This window comes from Bombina bombina, unplaced genomic scaffold, assembly GCF_027579735.1.
Source record: "Bombina bombina isolate aBomBom1 unplaced genomic scaffold, aBomBom1.pri scaffold_520, whole genome shotgun sequence".
NCBI lineage: Eukaryota > Metazoa > Chordata > Amphibia > Anura > Bombinatoridae > Bombina > Bombina bombina.
The window spans coordinates 216,638-233,494 of NW_026511806.1; the positions used below are offsets into that span (position 1 = coordinate 216,638).

The following is a 16,857-nucleotide window of genomic DNA, read 5'->3' on the forward strand; positions in this document are numbered from 1 at the left end:
CCACTCACTGGCCTCACTCTAGCCCTCAGCAGTTAAGGGAGATGTTTAGTGCTGGATTAATAACTAACAGACTCTATTTAACCTGACAATATCAGTTGCATCCTTATCTCCTCTCAAAAAACTAATTGGAAATTCCTCTCTGTCAGTGCTGGGTTGTATGTGTTTAATTGTTATACTGGGATAATGATATTGGTTCTGTATAAATAGCTGTGTGGCATTCAATAAAGGATAGAAAAGGAAATTTGTTACAAATAAAATCCTATAATGATTACACTACACTGTATGTTTTTAAAAAGAGAAAAGAAAAAAAAAAAAAAAAGGACTCAAACATACACAGGCTGGAGGTGTCTGTAAAATAATCTGCATTTCTCAACAAATAGGCCATAAATTTACAGGGTAAAAGAAACAAAATGCATATAAACCATTCAAAAATGTACATTAAAATATACAAGTGGTAAATACAAGGGAGCAGGGGTCTGAGGAGAACTGGGAGAGACAACAGCTCAAAAATAAATAAAAATGACAGAAGGGAAACGGGAAGAAAAGTTCCCCTGAGCACCGTTTCATCACCTGTGGGATGGTGGGCGGGGATAGAAAGCTTTTGGGGTAGGTAGATCTTGCTGAAAGGCTGAATAAAATCACCACTGGAAAAGCCTGAATTGCACACAACGTCAATGTCTGGAGAATGCTGCTTTAAACTTGTTCATGGATCATCACCGGCAGTAAAGCGTTATCACGACTCGGATAACTAGCAGGGGTGATAATGGTCATCTATAACTGTACAGGAGCTGCTCACAAATACTGACTGTAGGAATGTCACTAGACCTTGCCCAGTAGGAATATTCAGCCCGTAAGACCAGGACACAGCAGGGGCCAGGCATGACGTGTACAGGGGGGGAATTCAGCATCAAGAGGTAGGTGCATTATGGGGGGCAGAAATCTGCAAAGTACGGATGTTGTAGAGCTTCATCAGCAGAAATCCTCTGAACTGGGTTACACTTCAGTAAGTTCTGAGAAAATAAAAAAAAGAGGAGATCAGTGCCAGGTTACCAGAGTTGTCTTTACCTTAAGTTTCAAAATATTCTCCCTTCTCTAATATTTTCCCTAAAGTCAATGCTGTGCCCACAGTTAACACCTGGCAATGCGAAGCAGCTCTATTTGCCACTGTAGTTAAAAGTGAGCCCCGGCATAACTGCCTCTGAGCATTACACTACAGATAAGTTTGTTCTCTCATTCTTCCTTCCTACATACTGTGTGTGTCATGTGGTGCAGCTCTATTTGCCACTGTAGTTAAAAGTGAGCCCCAGCATAACTGCCTCTGAGCATTACACTACAGATAAGTTTGTTGTCTCATTCTTCCTTCCTACATACTGTGTGTGTCATGTGGTGCAGCTCTATTTGCCACTGTAGTTAAAAGTGAGCCCCAGCATAACTGCCTCTGAGCATTACACTACAGATAAGTTTGTTGTCTCATTCTTCCTTCCTACATACTGTGTGTGTCATGTGGTGCAGCTCTATTTGCCACTGTAGTTAAAAGTGAGCCCCAGCATAACTGCCTCTGAGCATTACACTACAGATAAGTTTGTTCTCTCATTCTTCCTTCCTAAATACTGTGTGTGTCATGTGGTGCAGCTCTATTTGCCACTGTAGTTAAAAGTGAGCCCCAGCATAACTGCCTCTGAGCATTACACTACAGATAAGTTTGTTGTCTCATTCTTCCTTCCTATATACTGTGTGCGCCATGTGGTGCAGCTCTATTTGCCACTGTAGTTAAAAGTGAGCCCCAGCATAACTGCCTCTGAGCATTACACTACAGATAAGTTCTCTCATTCTTCCTTCCTATATACTGTGTGCGCCATGTGGTGCAGCTCTATTTGCCACTGTAGTTAAAAGTGAGCCCCAGCATAACTGCCTCTGAGCATTACACTACAGATAAGTTTGTTGTCTCATTCTTCCTTCCTACATACTGTGTGTGTCATGTGGTGCAGCTCTATTTGCCACTGTAGTTAAAAGTGAGCCCCAGCATAACTGCCTCTGAGCATTACACTACAGATAAGTTTGTTGTCTCATTCTTCCTTCCTACATACTGTGTGTGTCATGTGGTGCAGCTCTATTTGCCACTGTAGTTAAAAGTGAGCCCCAGCATAACTGCCTCTGAGCATTACACTACAGATAAGTTTGTTCTCTCATTCTTCCTTCCTACATACTGTGTGTGTCATGTGGTGCAGCTCTATTTGCCACTGTAGTTAAAAGTGAGCCCCAGCATAACTGCCTCTGAGCATTACACTACAGATAAGTTTGTTGTCTCATTCTTCCTTCCTATATACTGTGTGCGCCATGTGGTGCAGCTCTATTTGCCACTGTAGTTAAAAGTGAGCCCCAGCATAACTGCCTCTGAGCATTACACTACAGATAAGTTCTCTCATTCTTCCTTCCTATATACTGTGTGCGCCATGTGGTGCAGCTCTATTTGCCACTGTAGTTAAAAGTGAGCCCCAGCATAACTGCCTCTGAGCATTACACTACAGATAAGTTCTCTCATTCTTCCTTCCTACATACTGTGTGTATCATGTGGTGCAGCTCTATTTGCCACTGTAGTTAAAAGTGAGCCCCGGCATAACTGCCTCTGAGCATTACACTACAGATACGTTTGTTCTCTCATTCTTCCTTCCTACCTACTGTGTGTATCATGTGGTGCAACCTCTAATGAACTTGCACAGATATACAGGAAAGGGCATCAGATAATACAGTTTTATCCTCTTGTGATATCACAGCACAAAGGATTCTAATGCAAGACGGAAATGCTGATTCATTACAGAATGTTATTTTAGCACCAGTGCTCCTTGCTTAGGGTTTTAACACACAACTAAAGTACTATTGGGGGGCCTCAGCAAATCTCCAGAGCAAGACACAGGCATCGAGTCACTGACAATACCCTGCTCAATGCTCATGAGCAGACCTGTGCTGTGGCTTCCTGCTCCAACAAATCAGAGCATTTATGTTAGAATATCCCTGTAATGACCATCACCCGTCTGTCCCAGGTAAAACTAAATTGTGGAAAAGCCTCATTCATCAGGAGGACAGACTCCTACTCACTGGCAGATTTTATTTCCTCCAGGACTTACTGGTGCAGTAAGATTCTGCAGGGGAGGGATCCTAGCATGTTCCTATGGAGATGTGAGGCAGGGCACAGCTGGAGGAGCCACCGGGCAGCTTTGTCAGCCATAATAATAAGCTTTCTCCCTCTGTGCATATCACTAAATACACACATATCCCCCTTGTTCTCCCATCAGCACTTGTCATTTGTTTTAAGGCTGTGTAGTCACAAGGGATTGCTTTAAACTCACTTGCAGAGTTTCTCTGGACGCTATAGTGAAAGCAGAAACTCCTGGCCAAACCATGTCAGGATGTACACTGCTGCAGTTATATAAGTATCAGCGAATGAAGATTTCTTCCCTTATGGCACATTGTGCCCAAATTGTTTAATATGGAATCAAATTATTATCTGGGAGCCACATTACATATACCTTGATCATATAATGTAACATATAGTAATTATAATCACATTATTTAATGTTACATTTATACAAGAGTTTTATGTCTGTACTTTTCTCCCAATACAGACATTCGATATGAGTAAAAACACACAAGAAGCAGATAAGACCGGTTATTTGAGACACTAAGCTGTGTAATGTGTTGGCTCTTTATAAACAAATGAGAATACTATAATAAAAAACCCAGAAATGTAGTCTCTGATGTAACTACTGTGTGCTTGAGACGCATCATAACCCCCCAAAACCCGCTCAACACGATACCTGCAGCAAATCCCGTCCCGTGGCATTCAGCTTGGGCACAACGTTCACTAGAGACGTGGTAGCTGGATACATAGGGTACGGCTGAGGAAGACACAAGAAAACATTAAAACCAACGAAAACAGAAAGCTGGCATTGTCTACTGGGGAGGGCTGGTGTATGTCATCAGGATAAAGACAAACTGAACAGAGACTGAAATATATAAAAGGGGGGGGCACGTAAACAATAACAAAACATGGTCATTAGATATCTTTACATTACAACAAAAAACGCCAATGCCCTACCCCAAAATGAGCACTGTAAAGACCAAGAACGACTCTCTGCCCCTCGTAAGATATTGTGTGATGATCACTTAAAGGTGCAAACAATTTTATTACAAAAACTGCAGCGCATCAGGCAAAAGTACAGACATAAATCTATATCATGTGTACCTCGTATGTATGTAGTGATCAGACAAACTTACAGATATAAATCTATATCACGTGTACCTCGTATGTATGTAGTGATCAGACAAACTTACAGATATAAATCTATATCACATGTGCCTCGTATGTCTGTAGTGATCAGACAAACTTACAGATATAAATCTATATCACGTGTACCTCGTATGTCTGTAGTGATCAGACAAACTTACAGACATAAATCTATATCACCTGTACCTCGTATGTATGTAGTGATCAGACAAACTTACAGACATAAATCTATATCACATGTGCCTCGTATGTCTGTAGTGATCAGACAAACTTACAGATATAAATCTATATCACGTGTACCTCGTATGTCTGTAGTGATCAGACAAACTTACAGACATAAATCTATATCACCTGTACCTCGTATGTATGTAGTGATCAGACAAACTTACAGACATAAATCTATATCACCTGTACCTCGTATGTATGTAGTGATCAGACAAACTTACAGACATAAATCTATATCACCTGTACCTCGTATGTATGTAGTGATCAGACAAACTTAGACATAAATCTATATCACGTGTACTTCATATGTATGTAGTGATCAGACAAACTTACAGATATAAATATATATCACCTGTACCTCGTATGTATGTAGTGATCAGACAAACTTACAGATATAAATCTATATCACGTGTACCTCGTATGTATGTAGTGATCAGACAAACTTACAGACATAAATCTATATCATGTGTACCTCGTATGTATGTAGTGATCAGACAAACTTACAGACAAACCTATATCACCTGTACCTCATATGTCTGTAGTGATCAGACAAACTTACAGACATAAATCTATATCACATGTGCCTCATATGTCTGTAGTGATCAGACAAACTTACAGACATAAATCTATATCACCTGTACCTCGTATGTATGTAGTGATCAGACAAACTTAGACATAAATCTATATCACGTGTGCCTCGTATGTAAGTAGTGATAAGACAAACTTAGACATAAATCTATATCACGTGTGCCTCGTATGTATGTACTGATCAGACAAACTTAGACATAAATCTATAAAGTGTACCTCATATGTATGTAGTGATCAGACAAACTTACAGACATAAATCTATATCACGTGTACCTCGTATGTCTGTAGTGATCAGACAAACTTAGACATAAATCTATATCACCTGTACCTCGTATGTATGTAGTGATCAGACAAACTTACAGACATAAATCTATATCACCTGTACCTCGTATGTATGTAGTGATCAGACAAACTTACAGACATAAATCTATATCACCTGTACCTTGTATGTCTGTAGTGATCAGACAAACTTACAGACATAAATCTATATCACCTGTACCTCGTATGTATGTAGTGATCAGACAAACTTACAGACCTAAATCTATATCACGTGTACCTCGTATGTATGTAGTGATCAGACAAACTTACAGATATAAATCTATATCACATGTACCTCGTATGTATGTAGTGATCAGACAAACTTACAGACAAATCTATATCATGTGTGCCTCGTATGTATGTAATGATCAGACAAACTTACAGACATAAATCTATATCACGTGTACCTCATATGTATGTAGTGATCAGACAAACTTACAGATATAAATCTATATCACGTGTACCTCATATGTATGTAGTGATCAGACAAACTTACAGATATAAATCTATATCACGTGTACCTCGTATGTCTGTAGTGATCAGACAAACTTACAGATATAAATCTATATCACGTGTACCTCGTATGTCTGTAGTGATCAGACAAACTTACAGATATAAATCTATATCACCTGTACTTCGTATGTATGTAGTGATCAGACAAACTTACAGACATAAATCTATATCACCTGTACCTCGTATGTATGTAGTGATCAGACAAACTTACAGACCTAAATCTATATCACATGTACCTCGTATGTATGTAGTGATCACACAAACTTACAGACATAAATCTATATCACATGTACCTCGTATGTCTGTAGTGATCAGACAAACTTACAGACATAAATCTATATCATGTGTACCTCGTATGTATGTAGTGATCAGACAAACTTACAGACATAAATCTATATCACGTGTGCCTCGTATGTATGTAGTGATCAGACAAACTTACAGACATAAATCTATATCATGTGTACCTCGTATGTATGTAGTGATCAGACAAACTTACAGACATAAATCTATATCACGTGTACCTCATATGTATGTAGTGATCAGACAAACTTACAGATATAAATCTATATCACGTGTACCTCGTATGTATGTAGTGATCAGACAAACTTACAGACATAAATCTATATCACGTGTACCTCATATGTATGTAGTGATCAGACAAACTTACAGACATAAATCTATATCACGTGTACCTCGTATGTATGTAGTGATCAGACAAACTTACAGACATAAATCTATATCACGTGTACCTCATATGTATGTAGTGATCAGACAAACTTACAGAAATAAATCTATATCACATGTGCCTCGTATGTCTGTAGTGATCAGACAAACTTACAGACCTAAATCTATATCACGTGTACCTCGTATGTATGTAGTGATCAGACAAACTTACAGAAATAAATCTCACGTGTACCTCGTATGTATGTAGTGATCAGACAAACTTACAGATATAAATCTATATCACGTGTACCTCGTATGTATGTAGTGATCAGACAAACTTACAGATATAAATCTATATCACCTGTACCTCGTATGTATGTAGTGATCAGACAAACTTACAGTCATAAATCTATATCACCTGTACCTCGTATGTATGTAGTGATCAGACAAACTTACAGAAATAAATCTATATCACCTGTACCTCGTATGTATGTAGTGATCAGACAAACTTACAGAAATAAATCTATATCACCTGTACCTCGTATGTATGTAGTGATCAGACAAACTTACAGACATAAATCTCACGTGTACCTCGTATGTATGTAGTGATCAGACAAACTTACAGATATAAATCGATATCACGTGTACCTCGTATGTATGTAGTGATCAGACAAACTTACAGATATAAATCTATATCACCTGTACCTCGTATGTATGTAGTGATCAGACAAACTTACAGATATAAATCTATATCACCTGTACCTCGTATGTATGTAGTGATCAGACAAACTTACAGACATAAATCTATATCACCTGTACCTCGTATGTATGTAGTGATCAGACAAACTTACAGACATAAATCTATATCACATGTGACTTGTATGTCTTTGTGGCAAACCTCGCTACTTATTTACTATGCAGGAATTGTTATTTAGGCTAATGGTTAAAATGTATGTTAAACTGTATGCTACTGTTTAGATCCTACTGCCTCTCTGCTACAATTGCCAAGAGTGCCAAGAGTGGTTGCTTGCTTGTCTCTGCCTGCCCAGGATATATTGCAGATCCTGCTGCCTCTCTGCTACAATTGGTGGCAAGCGATGGGATTCAAACCGCACAGCAAGTCGTAGGACATGTGATGTATATGAACAGACAGCGAATGGGGACAGATTATACCAGACTAAAGAGAACTGCATTGAAGGAATTACTGGAGGCGAGAGGAATTATTGGCAGCAATAAAACCAAAGCAAGGCTGATTGCAGAGCTCATGGAGGGAGACCGGGTAGCAGGTACGGCCGTACCCATGGCGAACAATGAAACTGAATTCCAAAAAGAGATGCGGACCCGGTTGGCTTTTTTTCCGCTACCCCATTCGGAGGAGCTCCTGACACGGACATCAGAAGACGTACAGGAGTACTTGATGGTGACCCAACAAACCACCCCGAGACCCGGAGAGGGGCTACCAGTACACTCCAGTGCTGGTACAGGGAAAGCTAAGATTCCCTACCACGCATTCAAGGATCATACCGACACGGAGGATATCGATGGGTACCTACAGGACTTTGAGCGATTATGCCAACTGCATAATATTAGTACCGCTGACCAAGTTCCCCTACTGGCTGGCAAGTTATCCGGGCGGGCCACTGAAGCCTACCGCACCATACCAGATGAGGACAGCAGGGACTACCAGAAGGTAAAACAGGCCATCCTGACTAGGTAGGCTATTACCTCGGAGGCATACCGACAGCGGTTTCCGAGACCTGAAGAAGCTGGAGAAAGATACCCACACTGAGTGGGCGCATCGGCTAACCAGGGCCGCTAAAGGCTGGTTGCAGGCAGCCCAAGTCACCCAGTTGGAAGACCTTTTACAACTCCTGTTGATGGAGCAATTCTTCCAAGGGGTGTCCACTGAATTGCAAAACTGGCTGAGAGATTGAAAACCGTGCACGGTACATACCGCAGCGACCTTGGCCGACGAATACCAAGACGCTCGGAGAGCTCAACGAACACAGCAACGCTCCAGTATTGGGGTCACCCCAACCCCCACTGCAGCTCCCACACCATTGCTACCCCATCCTGGAGTGGGAATCTACCCCCCGTCCCAGATACCAGACTCGATCAGCTATCCGTTGCCATCTTTGTAACCAACAAGGGCACATTCAGAGAGACTGTCCCAGGAACAAGAACCGATCCACCTGGAACAACCAGAACAACTTGTCAAACAACCGGGCAGCTGTACACTGCTACCAGAACGAGCCCCGACTACAGACCCAACCCGCAGTCTTACACGAGGAACCCTTGGGCATCTTACACGAGGTAAACCCAGTACAGGCCGCTTCGGACAACCTACAAAGCCACCGCCAGGTGGTCTATATAGAGGGCCGACGTGTCCAAGGGCTGCGTGACTCTGGGGCCACCATAACCTTGCTCCGGCAACATTTAGTTTCCACCAATCAACTCACCGGAGACTGTGTAGCTGACCGGGTGGCCGGGGGAGCCATTTACAAGATTCCCACGGCCAAAGTACATTTGGATTGGGGAGCAGGGTCGGGGAACGTAGAAGTGGGCCTTAGGCAAAATTTGCCCGCAGACGTTATTTTGGGCAACGACTTAGGGGAGCTGACTTCAGCGTTTGCACCCCGAACCTCCCCACAAGCAGCACTGCCCATGGTTACCCGACAACAGGCCCGCACCAACGCACTGGCTGATCACTCTGAGGCTCAGGTAAGCAATCACCCCCCTAATGTCTCTTGGGCCCCTCCACTAGAGTTTGGTAGCGAAGTGGCCACTGACCCTCGTTGCAAGTATATAGGGATAAGGTAGACCAGAATCAGGCGGGGTTGGAAGGAGAGAGGTACGGTTGGGACAAGGGGTTACTGTACAGGTATGCAGAGAAGATAGTGGCTGGATCTATTCCCCTGTCCGTTCAGCAGTTAATAGTACCTCAGAGGTATAGACGAGAACTGCTACGGGTTGCCCACGATATTCCGCTGTCAGGCCACCTAGGAGTTAGTCGGACGAAGCACCACCTAACAGGGATCACCAAAGATATTAGGCAGTATTGCCAGACGTGTGACACCTGCCAACGAGTAGGGAAAAGAAGAGACCGATATAAGGCAAAGCTACACTCCCTCCCCATAATAGAGGAGCCTTTTAGTCGAGTGGCGGTGGACCTCATTGGCCCCCTAGCCAAGCCAAGCCCCTCGGGGAAGAGGTATATACTCACGGTCGTGGATTATGCCACCCGATATCCCGAGGCAGTGGCTCTGGCTAATATTCATGCCGAGACCGTGGCGGATGCCCTCATCAGAATCTTCTCCCGCATGGGATTTCCCCGGGAGATTATTTCGGACCGGGGCACCCAGTTCACGGCAGAGATTACCCACCAGTTGTGGAGAGCATGTGGGGTGAAACCCATTGTAAATTCCGCTTATCACCCCCAGTCTAATGGGCTCTGTGAACGGTTTAATGGAACACTAAAACAGATGCTCCGCACGTTCATGGATACCCAGAAGAACTGGGAGCGGTTTCTACCCCATTTGCTTTTCGCCTACCGGGAGGTACCTCAGGAGTCCACAGGGTTCTCTCCCTTTGAATTATTATTCGGAAGGAGGGTACGGGGTCCCCTAGACTTAATCCGAGAGCATTGGGAGGGGGAAGTCACTAGTGACGGTACTCCTATCGTACCATACGTGCTGGAGTTTAGGGAGCGCCTGGAGGCCCTGACTCGGACCGTCCGCTCCAACCTTCAGCCGGCTCAAACCCGTCAGCGCCGTTGGTATGATAGGGGCGCCAGGGACCGCAGTTTTCAGACTGGGCAGAAGGTGCTAATCTTAAAACCGGTCAAAAATGATAAACTGCAGGCCTCCTGGCAGGGCCCATACAAGGTAGTGGAACAAATCTGTGACACCACCTATGTGATCGGCCCATGTACTGGAGCAGGTGGTAGACGCATGCTCCATGTAAATATGTTGAAGCCGTACCATGAACGCGCAGAGGAGGTGAATGCTATTTGCGCCCCTGCGGCGGACGACGCAGACAGTTTACCTCTTCCCGACCTCCTAGGAATGAAGAACCGGAACGAAGGTCTGGGAGAGGTACAATTGGGTGAGCGGTTAAGTCCTCGGGAACGAGCTCAAATAGCAGAGCTACTGCAGGAAAAGAGAGAGACGTTCTCCAACGTGCCTGGATATACCCGACTGGCCACCCATAGGGTAGAAACCCCAGGTCACCTCCCCATGCGTCAACCTCCTTACCGCATACCAGAATCGGTAAGAGAACATATGCGGAAGGAGATTGACGAGATGCTACAGTTAGGAGTGACTGAGCACTCGGACAGCCCCTGGGCCTCGCCGGTAGTTCTAGTGCCGAAGCGGGACGGCACGACCCGCTTCTGCGTAGACTACCGGAAACTTAATGATAAAACCGTCTCTGACGCCTACCCTATGCCCCGGATAGATGAGCTCCTAGATAAAATGGCTCGAGGCCAGTACCTCACCACCATAGATCTGTGTAAGGGGTACTGGCAGATCCCACTAGCCGAGGATGCCATCCGCAAATCAGCGTTCGTCACCCCGTTTGGCCTGTACCAATTCAAGGTCATGCCATTCGGGATGAAGAACGCTCCGGCTACTTTCCAGCGAATGGTAGATCGGCTACTGGATGGGTCCCAAGAGTACGCATGCGCCTATTTAGACGACATAGCTATATTTAGCAGCTCCTGGGACAAGCATTTGAACCATATAGGGGCGATCCTAGATCGCATTAGGGAGGCAGGATTAACCCTTAAGCCTAGCAAATGTCATATAAGGATGGCGGAGGTCCAGTACCTAGGGCACCGAGTAGGTAGCGGGCAGCAGAAGCCCGAACCGGCCAAGGTAGAGGCCATAGCCAAGTGGCCCACTCCCCGTACCAAGACCCAAGTGCTAGCCTTTCTAGGTACCGCAGGCTATTATAGGAAGTTTGTACCTAATTATAGTACCCTAGCCAAACCCCTCACCGACCTCACCAGTAAAAACCTTCCTAAGATTGTTACCTGGAGCCCAGAGTGTGAACAAGCATTCCAAGAACTGAAAAACGCTCTCGTAAATGCCCCTATCCTTGCTGCCCCGGATCCAACTAAACGCTTTCTCGTCCATACAGACGCTTCTATGTTTGGATTGGGAGCCGTGCTGAGCCAAGTTGGGGCTGATGGCAGCGAGCATCCTGTGGCCTACCTAAGCAGGAAACTGTTACCCCGAGAAGTTAGCTACGCCGCCATCGAAAAGGAATGCCTAGCCGTGGTGTGGGCCCTCAAGAAACTTCAGCCATATCTATATGGACAACAATTTTCCCTGCTCACAGATTACAACCCGTTGGTGTGGCTGAACAGGGTATCCGGAGACAATGCCCGGCTGTTGCGCTGGAGTTTGGCGCTGCAGCCGTTTGACTTAACAATCCATTACCGACCTGGGAAGCAAAACGGCAACGCCGACGGGTTGTCCAGACAAACTGAACTTGAACCTTGATCTGTGAAAACTCCTCCGGACCTCCCCAAGCCAATCCGTTGGGATCAGACTTGGTATGCCGGTTTGGTTCTGGGGGAGCATTGTGGCAAACCTCGCTACTTATGAACTATGCAGGAATTGTTATTTAGGCTAATGGTTAAAATGTATGTTAAACTGTATGTTACTGTTTAAACTCCCTGCTGTTTCAGTTGGGAAGCCCCTTGTAGGGGAGACTGTTTTTAAAAAGTTTTGTTTGTTTTTTCTGTTGAAGAAAAAAGTTGTTGTTGACTCCCAAGCTATGTATCGTCTAGTTCTTGGTGGAAAGGGGTTATTATTACAATTACCAGGAGTAGTTGCTTGCTTGTCTCTGCTTACCCAAAAGATATTGCAGATCCTGCTACCTCTCTGCTACAATTACCAAGAGTAGTGATTTGCTTGTCTCTGCTTACCCAAAATATATTACAGATCCTACTGCCTCTCTGCTACAATTACCAAGAGTAGTTATTTGCTTGTCTCTGCTTACCAAAAAGATATTACAGATCCTACTGCCTCTCTGCTACAATTGCCAAGAGTGCCAAGAGTTGTTGCTTGCTTGTCTCTGCCTGCCCAGGATATATTGCAGATCCTGCTGCCTCTCTGCTACACATGTGCCTTGTATGTATGTAGTGATCAGACAAACTTAGACATAAATCTATATCACATGTACCTCGTATGTATGTAGTGATCAGACAAACTTACAGACATAAATCTATATCACGTGTACCTCGTATGTATGTAGTGATCAGACAAACTTAGACATAAATCTATATCATGTGTACCTCGTATGTATGTAGTGATCAGACAAACTTACAGACATAAATCTATATCATGTGTACCTCATATGTCTGTAGTGATCAGACAAACTTACAGACATAAATCTATATCACGTGTACCTCGTATGTCTGTAGTGATCAGACAAACTTACAGACATAAATCTATATCACGTGTGCCTCGTATGTATGTAGTGCTTAGACAAACTTACAGACATAAATCTATATCATGTGTACCTCATATGTCTGTAGTGATCAGACAAACTTACAGACAAATCAATATCACGTGTGCCTCGTATGTATGTAGTGATCAGACAAACTTACAGACAAATCTATATCACGTGTGCCTGGTATGTATGTAGTGATCAGACAAACTTACAGACAAATCTATATCACGTGTGCCTCGTATTCTGTAGTGATGAGACAAACTTACAAACATAAATCTATCACGTGTACCTCGTATGTCTGTAGTGATCAGACAAACTTACAGCCATTTATCTACCACGTGTACCTCGTATGTCTGTAGTGATCAGACAAACTTACAGGCATAAATCTATATCACGTGTACCTCATATGTATGTAGTGATCAGACAAACTTACAGACATAAATCTATCACGTTTACCTCATATGTCTGTAGTGATCAGATAAACTTACAGACATGAATCGACCACATGTACCTCGTATGTATGTAGTGATCAGACAAACTTACAGACATAAATCTACCACATGTACCTTGCATGTCTGTAGTGATCAGACAAATTTACAGACATAAATCTATATCACGTGTACCTTGTATGTCTGGAGTGATCAGACAAACTTACAGACATAAATCTATTACGTGTACCTCATATGTCTATAGCAGTGACGTGCGGTGAGCTCAGAGGCTATTGAGGCAGTAGCTATGATACGCCTGAGAAGCACATATATGAACCTATAGAGGTAACTTAAATTTACGATTAAATTAGCCGGTTACACAATGACGATAAGAATAGTATCTAATATCTTGTATTTAAGCCTCTACAGACAGTCCCCTTATCTCAGGGCTATTTATTTATTTATTATCTATTGACTTGCATTTTAAGCCCGTTAGTGCTGTGTCCTGCACAACTCCACGGGAGAGAGCACAATGTTATCTATATGACACACATGACTTAGCAGTCTTGTGAAAAAGCTAATAAAATGGGGGGCGGAGCCTGAAGCGCCCGAGAATGGCCGCACAATCTCACTGCTCCGGTCCTGATTATGCTATAAACAGCTCTATCCTTCATATTCTTAAGAATTGGATCCTGTGAAACCTCTCACGCATACCTTGAACTTTTGTCTACTAGTGAGCGACAGCCAAATTTAACCCTTGGTGTTATTCCCTGGACCCAGGACTGGAGCTCTACCTTGAGCACACAGAAGCGGAGGCCATTTTTCACATCCTCGTGGCTGCAAAACTTTTACCATCTAGTCGGGCTTCCATTCTATACTGAAGACTGTCTACATTTTTTCTGACCCCCCGGCAAGTACCCTTTGTGGGCTTGTCGTTAAGCGACAGTGTTCTCTTGCCAGGCACTGTTATAATTCACCCAACAGAGATTTACCTGTTACTGTACCAGATGGAGTCTGGGGGAGCATACTTGCTTACGCTAATTACCGAGATCCTGGATGACCACTTTGTCAGACTTGAGAGAGCAGTGGATGCGGCTTGGAGGAGCGACAGTGACTTAATCCAGATGAGCAACACTGAAGCTGCGAGGGCGGTGGTGTCTAATTTGGAGCCTACTATGGACTGCAGCCTTTCACTAATGCCGCAGAGCGACTTACCTCCCATGGTCGCGGCTATACAGAGGAGAGAGTTGGTGCCGCTTGATATGAGGAACCTTGACAAGCCGGTTGAGACTAATCTCTTTGCTCCTATCCAATCTCCTAGTGCCCCTCGAGGTGTGCGCATGATGCTGCTGAACAGTTTGGCCTGGACGAAGCTAGGGCCTTTATACAGTATCCCAACGGCAGCTACTCAAGGCTCACAAAGCACGCAGCAGGCGCTGCAAAGAGTATGGCATCTGCTAGAGATAGCTCACACCTTTGATATCGCCTTGCACAGCTTAGCAGATAGTCTATCCCAGAGTTATGGGCAATGTCCTAGGTTTGTATGTATTAAAATAGGGGTAGGCTAGTTATTAATAATTACATGGATAACGGTGTTGAGCATACCTCTTATACCCTCATCATCTGTTAAATTGACTCTTGTAAGCCAGCATGGACTCCTCTGAGGAACATTGTTCAAATTTTTAGCACTCAGGACTGCAGGGTTTTGCTCAATTTCACTGTTCTTACCAGACATATTTTTCTGGCCATGATCTTTATCTTACTGTTCTTGTTACTGCCCTAACTAATTATAATTCATCTAACATTGTCAGTCCAGCTTCCTATAGACAGTTTTCATTTAGGTAAATGCTTGGGGGCCTACATATCACTAGTTGCGGGGATTGCATATAAATACATGCTTATACTGTTTGTGTTATATGACTACTAGCCACATTTTCCATGTTTTGAGGTCAATGTTTGTCTACCATGTTTATTGCGGGTTAAATGTTGTACCAGTGTTGCAGCTGCGAATTTAGATTACCTTGCTAACACAACTAATTATCGCTGTTTAATCCTCTCCTAATGTATATTTGCAGGACGAATATTCTCAATTTTCCTCACCTAGTAGCAACAAATTGACCAATGTTATCTTGTACTCTGATCCTCTGAGACACATATCAGTATTTCTAGTCTTTATTTCCCATTGGCATGCACTGGGTCGCGCTGTCTGCGGCCGGGATGGCGGGGCCCTGTGTATGTCTGGAGGTGCGCAGTTGTCTCATGTCCCCTTTATAGGTACTAATGGCTCTAATAATAACACCTTTTAAGAACCCACACCATTGGCTCACAAATAGGATAACTCATAAGGTATATTATCTCCCATCTTTATCTCCGTCAGTCATTCTCCCATCTTATCTCCTCATTAGCTGCAACATTAGTTCTGATTGTGTATAGAACGCTACATATGAGTGTATGCCCTCCATGCTTCCCTATCTACTACCTAATTCCTTAGGAACAGCATCCTATATTCCTTGTACCTTATGTTTTCCCCTACAACTCAACGTAGCTTCTATGTTGATTAACTGGCATTCATGGTATGTCTCCATCCAGGATTATACACCCTAGGCTCCACTGGTAAACCCATCTGATTGTAAAGATTTCTCATTTTCCCCATATTTAACGTCATATAATCTAGTCTTCATAAAAAAACAATCCAAATCTGTTTATTTACCAGCACTCTAGAATTGTTTTCGCTTTATCCAAACTGTTGTAAAAATAGAAAATTGAGGTTCAGTTGAGATCCAAGAGTGGTCTCCCTAGTTGTTGTTTTTTTTTACCTCCAATGCTTATTTCATATAAAATGGTGGTCCAAAAGTGGCCTCATCTTCCATTTTGGAGGTATACAAATGATTTGGTATACTGCTTGAGTATTGTGCTTATTTCCCTAAGCCTTTGTATGTAATGCAACTAATCAATCATAATGTTGTATCTTATGTTGTCTTCATTCCATACAGTTTTCATGGTGGCGTTGTACTGTATATTTCTTGTATACCTTATGTTCAACCTCAAATAAAAAGTTTCAAAAAAAAAAAAAAAAAAAAAAAAAAAAAAAAAAAAAAAAAAAAAGCTAATAAAAAAACATAATTTATGTAAGAACTTACCTGATAAATTCATTTCTTTCATATTAACAAGAGTCCATGAGCTAGTGACGTATGGGATATACATTCCTACCAGGAGGGGCAAAGTTTCCCAAACCTTAAAATGCCTATAAATACACCCCTCACCACACCCACAAATCAGTTTAACGAATAGCCAAGAAGTGGGGTGATAAGAAAAAAAGTGCGAAGCATATAAAATAAGGAATTGGAATAATTGTGCTTTATACAAAAAAATCATAAC

At 43.0% G+C, this 16,857-nt stretch overlaps 1 long non-coding RNA gene across 1 annotated transcript; it reads right to left on the bottom strand.

Moving 5' to 3' along the window:
• Nucleotides 1-339: 339 nt before the first annotated feature.
• Nucleotides 340-16,524, bottom strand: LOC128643957 (uncharacterized). The gene is made up of 2 exons (XR_008399897.1): nucleotides 3,816-16,524; nucleotides 340-1,010 (listed from the first exon to the last, which is right to left on the bottom strand). It is a non-coding gene; the product is annotated as an uncharacterized LOC128643957 (long non-coding RNA).
• Between the last annotated feature and the right edge of the window lie 333 nt (nucleotides 16,525-16,857).